The sequence below is a fragment of the Aethalodelphis obliquidens genome, unplaced genomic scaffold (genome assembly GCF_003676395.1).
Source record: "Aethalodelphis obliquidens isolate GAN/ISIS:26980383/991018 unplaced genomic scaffold, ASM367639v1 scaffold90, whole genome shotgun sequence".
NCBI lineage: Eukaryota > Metazoa > Chordata > Mammalia > Artiodactyla > Delphinidae > Aethalodelphis > Aethalodelphis obliquidens.
In genome coordinates this window covers 3,932,044-3,946,979 of record NW_020838034.1, presented here as the reverse complement: position 1 = coordinate 3,946,979, position 14,936 = coordinate 3,932,044, and the positions used below count along the sequence as shown (strand labels likewise).

Sequence of the window (14,936 nt, the reverse complement as noted above, 5' to 3'; positions counted from 1 at the left end):
TTTCAACATTTTTTTGTAAAGCAGGTCTAGTGGTGATTGATGAACTCCCCCACCTTTTGTTTATTTAGAAAAATCTTTATTTCTCCTTTGTTTCTGAAGAATAACTTTGCCAGATAGAGTACTCTTGGCTGGCTTTTTTTCTTAATTCAGCACTTTGAATATATCATTCTGCTGTCTCCTGGCCTGTAACTTTTCTGCTGAGGAATCTGCTGATAGCCTAATGGGGGTTATTTTGTAGGTTGCAATCTTTATTTTTTTGCGGCTTTTAGTATTCTCTCTTTGTTTTTGATTTTTGAAAGTTTACTATAATGTGTCTTGGAGAAGATAATTCTGAATTGAAATAATGGGGTAATGTATTAGCTTCCTGAACTTGGGTGTCCAAGTCTCTCCCAAGGTTTGAGAAGGTCTCAACTATTATTTCTTCAGATGAACTTTCTGTCCTCTTCCCCTGTCTTCTCTTTCTAGAAATCCGATGATTTTGAGGTTTGTTCTTTTGGTGATGTCCATTAGATCACATAGGCTTTCTTTGCTATTTTCATACATTTTCCTTTGTTCTCTGAGTTATTTCAAAGTTCCTATTCTCTAACTCACTGAGTCCATCTTCTGTTTGGTCTACTCTGCTGTTGATGTTCTTTACTGCATTTTAATTTTATTCATTAAATTCCTAAGTACCAGAATTTCTGTACGACTCTCTTTTTTTAATGACATATCTCTTCGTTAAATTTCTCATTTCGTTTCTGTATTGTTCTCTTGATTTTGTTGAGTTGTCTTTGTGTGTTTTCTTTTAGCTCATTAAGTTTCTTCAAATAAGTTACTTTGAATTATTTATTGGGCAAATCACATATCTCTGTGTCTTTGGGTTCACTTAGTAGAGGATTATTGTGATCATTTGATCATGTCGTGTTTCCTTGGTTCATTGCATATCTTGAAGATTTACATCGCTACTTTCGCATTTGAAGTAGCTGTCACCTTCCCCATTCCTTACTAGCCATCTTCAGGTGGAAGATACTTTTTGTTGGTCCTACTTATACCCTGGGCTTTCCTGACGTTGCATGGATACACCTGCTCCATGCTCCCTCTTGTAGCAGAATTCTTCTTTTAACAGCTTTATTGAGACATAATTCATGTACCATATATGCCAACCATGTAAAGAGTCCAATTAAATGGCTTTTAGAATACTCACATAGTTACACATCCATCACTACAATCAATTTTAGAACATTTTATTAGCCTAAGAAGTTAATCCACACCTTTAGCCAACATGCCCAATCTTCCCACCCCACCCTCATTCTTAGGCAATTACTAACCTACTTTCCATCTATATAGATTTGCCTGTTCTGGACATGTCATATAAATGGAATCATATATGATGTGGTCCTACCTGACTGGCTTTTTTCACTTAGTATGCTTTCAAGGTTCGTCCAATGTTACAGCTTGTATGAATATTTCATTTTTTTTTATGTAGCAGAATTCTTAAGTTTGTATGTCTTCTCTTGATCTTACAACACGTCAGATCAGATATTGGAAACTTCTCTTTTATTTTCCTGAAGGTGGTGCTGTAGCTCAACTTTGTGTTTTCTCCCTTGTTCATAGACGCTCTTCTGTTTTCTGTTTGCCCTCCCTGTCTACCTTAGGTTACTCTCACAGACACTTCAGGAACATTCACAAGGAGCTGGCTGAAGAGTTGGGGGAGATTTGGGCTTGGCACTTGGGGTATTGGGGTGCCCATGGGCCAGTTGTGGGGATCCTCAAGTGAGGTTTCCCCAGCAGCTTGTGGGTGGACTTGCTGCTACAGTCTTGAACACAGTCAACAGAAACCACATCCCTTAAATGCTCTCTTGTATTTTCCTGATCTCCTCTCCCTACCCAGTCATGAAAGTCTTGCCTGTACCCTGGGTACTCTGGGACAGAGAAAGTTTTCTCAAGCAGCATCCCTCACAGCTGGGGAACCTGGACACTCAGTCATTTCTCTCCCTTTTCCCTCAGGAGAGGTTGTTGTCAGCTAGTTCATTCCCAAGCTGTACAACCTTGGGGGACAGGTGGCACTGACAAATTTCTTCTTACACTGTCCAATACACCTGTTTTGTGTTTGTTTTTGTTTTTTGGTCGCTGGTATCTCTCCTCCGTAAACCAGGACTTCTACAAAGCCTCTTTTACCCATGGGTGTATGTCCAAGTCAACACTTTGCAGGTGCTCCCCTACTGCAATGAAGAGGGGCTGAAGCCAGTTCACAGACATCTGCCATTTCCATAACACATAAAAAGGTTTATCTACCCGTTATCCAATGCACAGGTGGGAAAAACTCCTCCTGGATACTTTGGTGTATGATACTGGATCCCCCAACTCCCTGAGAGGTACTCTTGTTCATGGATGGATACTGAATTTTAACTCATAAAAGGTGACAAAAAGGAGGGACAATTTATGCGTCCATAATGTTCTTCCTCACCTCTTTCATGTATTTGCTTGAATGGCCCCTTCTTAAAGAGGTCTTCTTGGACACTCTATTTAAAATCATCACCCCCAACACCTCTGCTTTTTACCTTGCTCCACTTTTTTCACATAGCACACATAATCTTCTAACATAAAATTTACTAATATATCCTGCTTATCGTTTAGGTTTTATGTCTCTGCAGTAGAATAGAAGCTCCATGAAGGCAGGATTTTTTATTTTTGTTTACTAATGTATCCTGTAACTAAAATAGTGCCTAACACTTAGCAAGTTTCGGTAAACAGTAATTTATTGTTTTAAACATGGATAGTTTTAGAATTATAGAGAGAAAAAGATGTTTCTGTGTATGCAAACAAATGTGTACATTCTTGAAAGCCTAACTTTTTTTTTAATTGATTTTTATTGGAGTATAGTTGATTTACAATGTTGTGTTAATTTCTGCTGTACAACAAAGTGAATCAGTTATACATATATGTATGATATTTGTCTTTCTGTGTCTGACATACTTCACTCAGTATGACAATCTCTAGGTTCATCCATATTGCTGCAAATGGCCTTATTTTGTTCTTTTTCATGGCTGAGTAATATTCCATTGTATATATGTATCATATCTTCTTTATCCATGCATCTAATGATGTCAGAGTTGCCAAGTTCAGACTTAGTTATAGTCTTTCTCCTTTACTAAAATAACCTTGAAGAAAGCTTTCCTTGCCTGTTTAACACAGTCTGGCACCATTTTTGCTTTGACATAGGGAATAAGCAATAAGCACACTTGTCTCCAAAGAATAACAATATCACTCTCTTCTAAGGCTGTTCACTATAGAAACACTAAAAAAAAGATAAGAGCTAAATTAAAAAGTTATTCAGTGGGCCCACACGTGAAGAGGATAATAGAAAATTAGACCTACAAAGTAGGATACACAAAAAATTTTAAAAAGCACTTTAGCATCAGGCTGCTGTAGAAAATAGTCCAAGCACTAGTGCTGGACACAAAACAGCCACTTTTTATGAAAGTTGATCAAGGCATTAAGTGTAAAGTCTGTTTCTGGAGCTTTCTATTTAACTACTACAACTTCCTGCAGTATAGAATTTAATTTCCTAATGTCTACATACTCTATATTCAGAAACTTTAGATTGCACCTCTTAATTTTTTTAATGCATGTGACGTAATAAAACAGAACTACTCTAGTTAATTGTATGTGCTGTCCTAACCAGAATAGAATATCTTTTTACCCCATGGTGAGTTTTTGTGAAATTCACCATTGAAGGGACATTTACATCCAGGAAGAAAATCTAGTGGGTAGATGCAAAATGCCAATTAATGTATCCTGTCATTATTTTCAAATTATAAAACATAAAATCTGTGACAGGATGATATAAATAATTTCTCAAACAGGTAAAAAGGAACATTATAACAAAATGTCAAAAGTAGAAAAGAAAAGATTAAATGGTAAAAATAGAGTGAAGCGATTTAGATAAGATTGGCCATGAGGCAAGGACTATCATGAATTGGGTCTATGAATGGGTTTAGATATTCTGTAAACTCCTTAAATTGTAAGCAAGTCTTCTCCCACTCATGTTCATGAGGATAATTTCATGTTTGGATATTGCTTTCAAAATACTCTCTGCTGTAATATGTGGACTAGAGTGATTAAAATGATTAACTATGGTCATAACACTGGTCAGGCCAACTATTTGACTATTTTTACAAACAATAACATTCCAAACTCAATATTTACCAATAAACCTCATAATAACATCTTATTCTAGAGGAAAAGCAGACATTAGTGTCACATAAGTGACACTAATGTGAGCTTTTCTGTATTGCAATTGAGGTACAAAAGCTGAGAGATGAAAATGTGCCAACTACTCTCAAAAAATAAAAATGTTCAGTTAAAAAGATGTGGAAGTACATTCTTTTTTTTTTTTTTTTTTTTTGCGTTACGCAGGCCTCTCACTGTTGTGGCCTCTCCCGTTGCGGAGCACAGGCTCTGGACGCGCAGGCTCAGCGGCCATGGCTCACGGGCCTAGCCTCTCTGCGGCATGTGGGATCTTCCCAGACCGGGGCACGAACCCGCGTCCCCTGCATCGGCAGGCGGACTCTCAACCACTGCGCCACCAGGGAAGCCCTGGAAGTACATTCTTTATAGTAGAAGAACTATGTTTTTTACAGAATCTGAAATATAATATTTCAATTAAATAATTTTAGGGATCATTTCTTCCCCAACACTTTTCTAATAGCAACTTGGACATCCTTGTTTCTGAGACTGTATACCATGGGATTTAATAATGGAGTGATAAAAGTGTATGTCACCATTACACATAGTTTGCTGTTGGTCTCAGGTAGATGTAGGAAGCAAAACCACAGTGAATAATAACAACAGTGAGGTGAGAGGCATGGGTGGAAAAGGCTTTCTGTCTGCCTTCAGCAGAGGGACTCTTCAGGATAGTCCTCAGAATGCAGATATAAGAAACACAGATGAATAAAAATGGGACCACAAGTACAAGAACCCCACAGATGAATATGACAAACTCATGAACATCTGTATTTGTGCAAGCCAGATGAATGACTGTCACAGAAATAATGGTTGACTTTGTTGGCACTACAGAAAGGAAGGCTGAAAACTAAATACACTACTGTTAGTGAGGCCAAGAACCCACCAATCCCACAGGTGGCTCCCAATTTTCCACACACCTGTCAACTCATAAGGATAGGGTAATGCAGAGGTTGACAAATGGCAGCATAATGATCATAGCCCATCACTCCCAATAGCAGGCAGTAGGTAATAGCAAAACCAAGGAAGAAGAACATTTGGATGGCACAACAGGTGAAGGAGGTTGTCTTGGCCACAGAAAGGAGACTGATGAACATCTTGGGTAAGACGACAAAGGTGTATAGCATCTCTCTGATGTTGAGAGAATTCTGAAGAAGAAGTGCATTGGTGTGTGGAGGCTTTTTTCCAGGAGGATGACACTAACAATAGTGACATTGCCACTGAGAATGACTAGGTACAGAAAAAGGAAAACCGCAAAGAGGACAAGCTGAATTTCACCAAGGCTTGAAGAACACAGCAACAGGAACTCAGTGACCATGGTGAGGTTCTCTCCCAAGACCTGTAAAGAAAAGGGAAGTAAATGCATTCAGGTACATGGATACAGGAATCTATATGCAGGGTATGTAGGCTCATATGTCTTTCTTCAGGTGTTGGAAAGATCTTGCCTTTACCAGTTTCTAGCAGCTTCTGGTTCATGGTCCCCCTCCGCCTTCTTCAAAGCCAGGAAAGTTGTATATCTTTCCCCAACTCTGATTCTGTCTTCCACTTTTAAGAATACTGTGATTACATAGTCACACCCAAATAATATAAAATAATCTCTATCTGAAGGGCACAGGGTTAGCAAACTTAATTTTATCTCCAGCCTTAATTCCCGTTTTTCATGTAACCTAACCAATTTACATGTTTCTGGGATTGATACATGGACATCTTTGGAAGGACATTGTTCTGCCTTCTACAAGGAGGAACACACAATGCAAAAATGAACAAAAGAAAATAATTCCTTATTTAATGGAATGAAAAACTAGGATTAAACTTAACAAATGAGGAGCAAGACATATTCACAGAAAACCACCAAATGTTGTTGAGAGAAATTAAAGAAAATCTAAATAAACAAAGAGATATCCATGTTCATGGGTTGTAAGACTCAACATTACTACGGGCAATTATGAGCAAACTGATCTATATATTCATCATAAACTTTTTTTGTAAAAATTGACAAAGTGATCACAAAATGACTATGAAAAGGAATTAGAATAGCCAAAATAATTGTGAAAAAGGAGGGCAAAGATGGAGGATTTATACTTTCTGATTGCAAAACTTACCTTAATGATGCAGTAATCAAGAAAGTATGACACTGGCATATAATTATACATATAGACAATGGTTAGAATTTAGAGTCCAGAAATATACACTTCAAAAAGTACAACTGTGAAAATGAAGAGAACACCACACAGAGAATAATATATTTGCAAAACATATATCTGATAAGCAATTTGTATCCAGAATATACATATAACTCTTACAATTGAAATAAAAGAAGCATGCAGTTTAAAAATGGGCAGACTAGGGGTTTCCCTGGTGGTGCAGTGGTTGAGAGGTTATATTTACATATAAAATGTAAATATATGGACTCTCAACCATTGCGCCACCAGGGAAGCCCCAGGGAAGCCCCCAGTGTTCTTCTTTTTTCCAGCAAAAATGACTGCATTCAAATTCTATTTCTTGTGGGATCAGTATGGGGTTTCCATATAAAATACAAGATGCCCAGTTAATTTTAAATTCGGGCAAATAAAAATGACAGATTTACTATAAGAATGCCCTAAATATTGCATGAGACATACTTAGACTAAAAAATTATATTTGTTGCTTATCTGGAATTCAAATATAACTGGGTATCCTCTGTTCATATTTGTTAAATCTTATAACTCTAGACCACTGGTTTTCTACCAGTGCAGGAAAGGGTAGAAAACTCAAATTCCCATGGGCCCATATATTGGGAAGCTGGCTTTCCTATAATTAGATGTCACATAAACTCAGACAATCAAATAGCCTGTTTATTCTACTATTAGTAAGGATTCTGTCATTAATTTCCATTATGGTGTGAGTATATAGGTCTCAACTATGGAATCAATTAAGCACTCCATGACTATGACTCCAGTGTTTAATTCTGATATGACTTTATCCACCTATTATGTTAGAGAACTTAGTAAAGTACAAATAATACCTATCAATATTTACTTTAAATGTCAATGGACTAAAAGATCCAATCAAGAGACAAGAGTGACTGATTAGATTAAAAAACAAGACCCATCTGTATGCTACTTACAAAAGATTCACTTCAGAACTAAAGACACTCAGAGACTGAAAGGGAGGGGTTGGAAAATGATATTTCACGAAAATGGAAACAACAAGAAAGTAGGGGTAGCAACACTCATATCAGACAAAACAGACTTCATACTCCTTGAAAAAGTTTAGGGCCAAATTAACCCTCAAACAGAAAAGAAAAGAAAGAGCATCTTAACTCCTGATCCACAATCATGTATACCCTTTCTTAAAACATGTTTCTTTATGTAATTTATTATATGCATCACAGTATGATGAACATACTCTTTCACCGAAACAGCACAGTTCTGATTCATATGCACAGCTATCACTCTTAGAAACATCTTTTATACTTGTGTCTACATAGTGTATTATATGCACTGTAGTGTGGTGAACACATGCATTCACTGCAGTAACACTATTCATGCAACAGAAAATAAGCACTTTTAGAAACACCTCTAATGCATGTGTCTTTTTTTAATTGTGATGGGAGGGAGACGCAAGAGGGAGGAGATATGGGGATATATGTAAATGTATAGCTGATTCACCTTGTTATAAAGCAGAAACTAACACACCGTTGTAAAGCAATTATACTCCAATAAAGATGTTAAAAAAATTTAAAAAGAAAAAACAAAACACATACCATGAGATCTAACCTTGTGACAAATTTTTAAATGTACAGTACAGTTTTGTTAACTATAAGCCCAATGTTGTACAGAAGATCCTTAGAAATTTTTGATATTGCATAACTGAAACTTAGTACTCATTGAACAGAATCTCCCCATTTCCACCACCCTCCAACCCCTGACAACCAACATCCTACTTTCTGTTTCTATGAGTTTGACTACTTTAGATACCTCATATTAGTGGAATCATGCAGTATTTGTCCTTCTTTCACTGACTTATTTCACTTAGCACTATGCCCTCCAAGTTCATCAGTGTTTTTGCATTCTAGATGGTCTATTTATTGTTGAAAGTGGGGTAATGAAGTCTACCATTATGGGTTGCTGTGTGATTCTGCCTTCATATGTTAATAATTGCTTGATATATTTAGGTGCTTCAATGTTGGGTACATAAATATCTACAACTGTTATATTTTCTTGATGACTTTTTCATTTTATCATTATATAAAGACATTCTTTATCTCTCCTTCCTGTTTTTCTGACTAAAAGTCTATTTTGTCTGAAATAAGAATAGCCACCCCTGATCTTTCTTTCAAGGATTTTATTTATTTAACCTCAACTGTCATATTTATTAGCATAAAGTTATTCATATTATTCCCTTATCCTCTTTATAAAATCTCCATGAATAATAGAAATACCTGCTCTTTCATTCCAGATATTAGTAATTTTCATATTCTCTCTTTTATCAGTCTGGCTGGAGGTTTATCTGCTTCATTTATCTTTTGAACTATCTTTTGATTTAATTGATTTCTATAATTCTTCACATTTGCATCCATTCATTTTCACTGTTTTCTCTAAAATTTCCTTCCTTCAACTTCACTGTATTTAATATAGCCTTCTTTTTTTTCTAGTTTCTTAAGGTGGCAATTTAAATCATTGAATTTAGATGCTGTTCCTTTCTAATTTAAGTATTTAAAGCTATAAATTTTCCTTTATACACTATTGGGCTGCATCCTACAAATGTGCATATATAGCCTTTTCATTTTGTTTAATTCAAAATATTGTCCAATCTTTATTTTAAATTTTCTTTGAACCATGGATTATTCAGAAGTATTGCTTATTGCCAAATATATGGAGAGTTTCCAGAAATTTTTCATTATTTTTTTCTTGTTTAATTGCATTGTGATCACAGAACATTATTCATATGATTTTCAATCATTTTAAATATATGAAAATTTGCTTAATGGTCCAGAATTTGGTTTTTCTTGGTGAATGCTCCTTGTGCTCTTGAAAAGAATATGTTTTCTGCTATTGTTAGATGGAATGTTCATGTTAACAAGGTCAAGTTGGTTGATAATGTGGTCAAGTCTCTCAGACCTCATGAGTCTCTTCTTATCTCCTCCCTGTAATCCCTTTGCATCTTGTGAAAACATTTGGCACCCAGCCACACAAGTAACAGCTGAATTATCTGAGCTTAACCCAATATCTTGTCACTACAGGTAAGTATATGGCTTCTTCATGGCCACAAAAGTACCACATGCTTATAGGTCCCAGATATCAACTATCAGAAAAGTGAAGGGCTTTTGATTTTTGTTTGTTTGTTGTGGTAATATAAACGTAGTATATGAGGTGGCCTTATTTTTTAAATAAGTAAGTGAAGAGTGTCAGAGAGTTATATTTTCTGAAACAAAAGCAAGGTGAGGACAAAGTTTTTTTCTTTTATTGCAGATGTTCACCTTTAAATGGAAGGTGGAAAATTTCACCTCCAAAATTCCACATTAAACATCCCCCCATAATGTTTTCAAAGTAGACACATCCTATATCTAGGTCCACATTTCTGGCATAAGTCACTTAAGACACTTGGTAATTTCAGGCAGATTAATTAAGAGAGGTAGCAATTATGTTTTCAGCTTGAAGTTGATAAGAAACTTCTCATGAACTGAAATTAATTTGGAAGAATGCTCCTTGTAACTGAAAGGTTAATTCAGACACTAAAAGTCCTTTCCCTGGGACCCACTTACTGGGGGGGCTGATCATTTTTAAATTGTGGATACAGATTCTTTCTTGGAGAAAAACTAAAATTTTGTCATATGTTTGACAAATGTAGACATTTACAATAATATCAATTACTGTAACCAATTCTCTTTTAATGTTTTATATTTCCTTAATTTCTAGCTGAAATATTGATACTTAAAATATCTTTAATTTTTTTCCATTTTCCGCAGACACAGTACCAACAGGTTATTTATTAAATGTTATCACTTTTTTTTTTTTGGCGTATGTGGGCCTCTCACTGTCGTGGCCTCTCTCGTTGCGGAGCACAGGCTCCGGACGTGCTGGCTCAGCGGCCATGGCTTATGGGCCTAGCCGCTTTGCGGCATGTGGGATCTTCCCGGACCGGGGCACGAACCCGTGTCCCCTGCATCGGCAGGTGGACTCTCAACCACTGCGCCACCAGGGAAGCCCATGTTATCACTTTTGAGTGACACTGTTCTTGCTTTCCTTAAGAATAGGGGCCATAATGTTTATCATAGGCAATGCTTAAATTGAAGTAATTGAAAAATTACTTTTACCACATTCCTAAACTTCAATTAGCCTCTTTCTTTAACGAGGACAAAACTGCAAGTTATCTTTAACTTTCTCTTGCTTCTATTGATACTTTGAAGCCTGTTCTCGCAGGTCCCCTTAAGACAGTTTTTTTCAATAGTGCTCATCCCATAAAGATAGTCCTGAGGCACACTTTACTGTGGACCCAAGTACAGGCTCCGAGCCTCCTCTGAATTCCATCACAGAGACTGCTGGGACTATGTTGCTACTATTGACAAAACTTCTGGCAAGTTTCAAGGAAGTGTGAAGGTAAAGTCCATAGAAAGTAACTCTTCTTTGTTACTGGCTTGTTTTTGTTTTTTTGTTTGTTTGTTTTTTGTTTTCCAGTGATGTGTTGTTTAATTTCTCATTTAGGTTAGACTGTGCAGCCAGGATTAATCTTCTTTCCTTGCTTTAGTTCAGTCCTTTCTCAACGTACACAGTAATCACTGAAAATATCTCTTTATTGACCCCTTAAATCCATTCTCTACATCAGACCCAGTTAACTTTCCAAAATGAAAACATCATATTTCATCCTTACCAAAAACTCTTCTTAGTGTCGAAACAAAATAAAATAAAACATCCCCAGTATAAGAAATGGGTGAACTGGGTCATCAGCTTTGTTTTCAGCTTGGCAGGGGGGAAATTCCCTGGCAATGCTGAAAATCAGAACTTGTGTCCTTTCAGATCTCTGTTTGACACAGTTTTATGCTTTCATGTTAGTTGTTGGAGAGTAAAAACATGATATTTCAGCTTTAGACAAAGTTGTATCTCTATTGTTTGCTGCTTTTTTTTTTTTCTTTTTGATTCTGACCTAATGTCTGTACACCTGGTATCTCAGGTCATCCTTGTACAGACATCTTGTGTAAATAAAGACTTGGCCATGATGCTTTTATGAAACTGTGAAATGAAATTATAATCACTCATTTTATGAGTGTTCTGTTTCACAAATTCATCACTCCTCTTCTGCACCATCCCTGAAACTTCCACTTTTTAATGATTTCATCACCTTCACCTTGCTGATTTACTTGTTAGTACAGTAGTAAATTCTAACACAGGCTTGATATCATTTTTTCTAACAATTTTTAACATATTTTTAAACACACAACCTTTCATTTCTTATGAGATTACATTTAAATAATGCAGCATGGTGTGGAGAAAAGGGAACACTCCTGCACTGCTGGTGGGAATGTGAATTGGTACAGCTGCTATGGAGAACAGTATGGAGGTTCCTTAAAAAACTACAAATAGAACTACCATATGACCCAGCAATCCCACTACTGAGCATATACCCTGAGAAAACCATAATTCAAAAAGAGTCATGTACCAAAATGTTCATTGCAGCTCTATTTACAATATCCCAGAGATGGAAACAACCTAAGTGCCCATCATCGGATGAATGGATAAAGAAGATGTGGTACATATATACAATGGAATATTACTCAGCCATAAAAAGAAATGAAATTGAGCTATTTGTAATGAGATGGATAGACCTAGAGTCTGTCATACAGAGTGAAGTAAGTCAGAAAGAGAAAGACAAATACCGTATGCTAACACATATATATATGGAATTTAAGAAAAAAAAATGTCATGAAGAACCTAGGGATAAGACATGAATAAAGACACAGACCTACTGGAGAACGGACTTGAGGATATGGGGAGGGGGAAGGGTGAGCTGTGACAAAGCGCGAGAGAGGCATGGACATATATACACTTCCAAACTTAAGGTAGATAGCTAGTGGGAAGCAGCCACATAGCACAGGGATATCAGCTCGGTGCTTTGTGACCACCTGGAATGGTGGGATAGGGAGGGTGGGAGGGAGGGAGATGCAAGAGGGAAGAGATATGGGAACATATGTATATGTATAACTGATTCACTTTGTTATAAAGCAGAAACTAACACACCATTGTAAAGCAATTATACCCTAATAAAGATGTTAAAAAAATAAAAAAATAATGCAGCATGACATGCAAAGGCCTTATGTCCCACTCCTTATTTCCAGTCTTTTATATGACCACGCCTATTTCTTCATGATCTATGTCTGTCCTTCTCAATCATTCTGAGGTGAAAGACCAATTTTTCCCCAAATTTATTATGCACCAAAGATTTTGTAAAATATAATGAAAATGAGAGTGATTTCAAACACAAAATGAAAAGGGAATACAAGGCATTTTCTTGTTTTATTATTCGATTAACATACATGGAATCGCTCTGTTGAACTGGTATAAAAGTTTCTAAACATTTACTTTCAGTTTTTATATTTATCTTGTTATGGACAAGTAGCAAATATTCCCTAGTCTCCTTCTGTTCTTTGGCGTTGCTTTGTGCTTCAGATATTTCCAAATACATAGAATCCCTACAACATTCAAAACCGAAATATTGTTTATCTCCATGCTTTCACTCTCTCAGGTTGGAGTGTCCCCAGAGTTGGCCTGGTATATGCCTTTTTCTTTTATTTTTTTAAATATATTTATTTATTTAGTTAGTTTTGGCTTCATTAGGACTTCATTGCTGCGTGTAGGCTTTCTCTAGTTGCGGCAAGCGGGGGCTACTTTTCGTTGCAGTGAGCAGGCCTTTCATTGCAGTGGCTTCTCTTGTTGCAGAGCACGGGCTCTAGGCTTGTGGGCTTCAGTAGTTGTGGCACGTGGGCTCAGTAGGTGTGGCTTGCAGGCTCAGTAGTTGTGGCTCACGGGTGTAGTTGCTCCGTGGCATGAGTATTTTAAATTTTTATTTGTATTTCCTTCTATAACACAAATAGAGGTAGAAAATGACTAAGAATAAAAATATGAATAAGAATAAGGATTAAAATAATGAAGATCCAGCTGGGAATATTTAAGAATAAAATTCTGATTATTTTACCACAGAATTTTCAGGTCTATATCTTCCATATCTTTTAAATTTTTTAAATGTCATGTTTTTTCTGGAAATTACCACATTTTTAACCTGTGAGGAGCTGGCATTACCTAAGCTATTATACTATCATTGTGATGTAATTACTTAGTAGGTAAGCATTAGTAAAATTTATATACTACGGCATTTATTACAGTTATTACACAAAAGATCTTAGTATTTAATACAATTAGGAGAGACGTCTAAAAAATACGACTCAGGATATGAACATTTTAGGTAGTTAGGTCTCCGCTTTAAAATATTTCACCAGAAGGAGGCAGCAGAGAGCAGCCATTGTGGCCTGACGGGCCCCGAGGAAGACCCTTCTCCCTCCTCTCTGCTGCGCCTTCTAGGGCTGCTGCTGTCAGATAGCCCCTGAGCGTAGCAGTGCGTGCTGCGATGCGGTACCTGGTCTCAAGATTCTGCACTCCAAGAAAAATCTTATTTCTTTAAATTTTTTATTTACTTATTTATTTGTTTTTTTAATATCTTTATTGGAGTATAACTGCTTTACAACGTTGTGTTATTTTCTGCTGTGTAACAAAGTGAATCAGCTATATGTATACATATATCCCCGTATCTCCTCCCTCTTGCATGTCCCTCCCATCCACCCGATCCCACCACTCTAGTTGGACAAAAAAGCTGATGATACTCCTGTGCTATGCGGCTGCTTCTCACAAGCTATATATTTTGCATTTGATAGTGTATAAATGTCCATGCCACTCTCTCACTTCATCACAGCTTACCCTTCCCCCTCCCTGTGTCCTCAAGTCCATTCTATACATCTGTGTCTTTGTTCCTGTCCTGCCCCTAGGTTCTTCAGAACCTTTTTTTTTTTTAGATTCCATATATATGTGTTAGCATACAGTATTTGGTTTTCTCCTTCTGACTTACTTCACTCTGTATGACAGACTCTAGGTCCATCCACCTCACTACAAATAACTCAATTTCGTTTCTTTCTATGGCTGAGTAATATTCCATTGTATATATGTGCCACATATTCTTTATCTATTCATCTGTTGATAGACACTTAGGTTGCTTCAACGTCCTGGTTATTATAAATAGAGCTGGAATGAACATTGTGGTACATGACTCTTTTTGAATTATCATTTTCTCAGGGTATATGCCCAGTAGTGGGATTGCTGGGTCGTATGTTAGTTCTATTTTCAGTTTTATAAGGAACCTCCATACTGTTCTCCATAGTGGCTGTATCAATTTATATTCCCACCAACAGTGTATGAGGGTTCCCTTTTATCCACACTCTCTCCAGCATTTATTGTTTGCAGATTTTTTGATGATGGCCATTCTGACTGGTGTGAGATGATATTGCATTGTAGTTTTAATTTGCATTTCTCTAATGATTAATGACATTGAGCATTCTTTTTTGTGTTTGTTGGCAATCTGTATATCTTCTTTGGAGAAATGTCTATTTAGGTCTTCTGTCCATTGTTGGATTGGGTTGTTGGTTTTTTTGATATTGAGCTGCATGAGCTGCTTGTAAAATTTGGAAA

General features: G+C 36.6%; 1 pseudogene; it reads right to left on the bottom strand.

Annotated features, from left to right (window-relative positions):
• Positions 1–4,640: 4,640 nt before the first annotated feature.
• Positions 4,641–5,590, bottom strand: LOC113613964 (olfactory receptor 10R2-like; annotated as a pseudogene).
• Between the last annotated feature and the right edge of the window lie 9,346 nt (positions 5,591–14,936).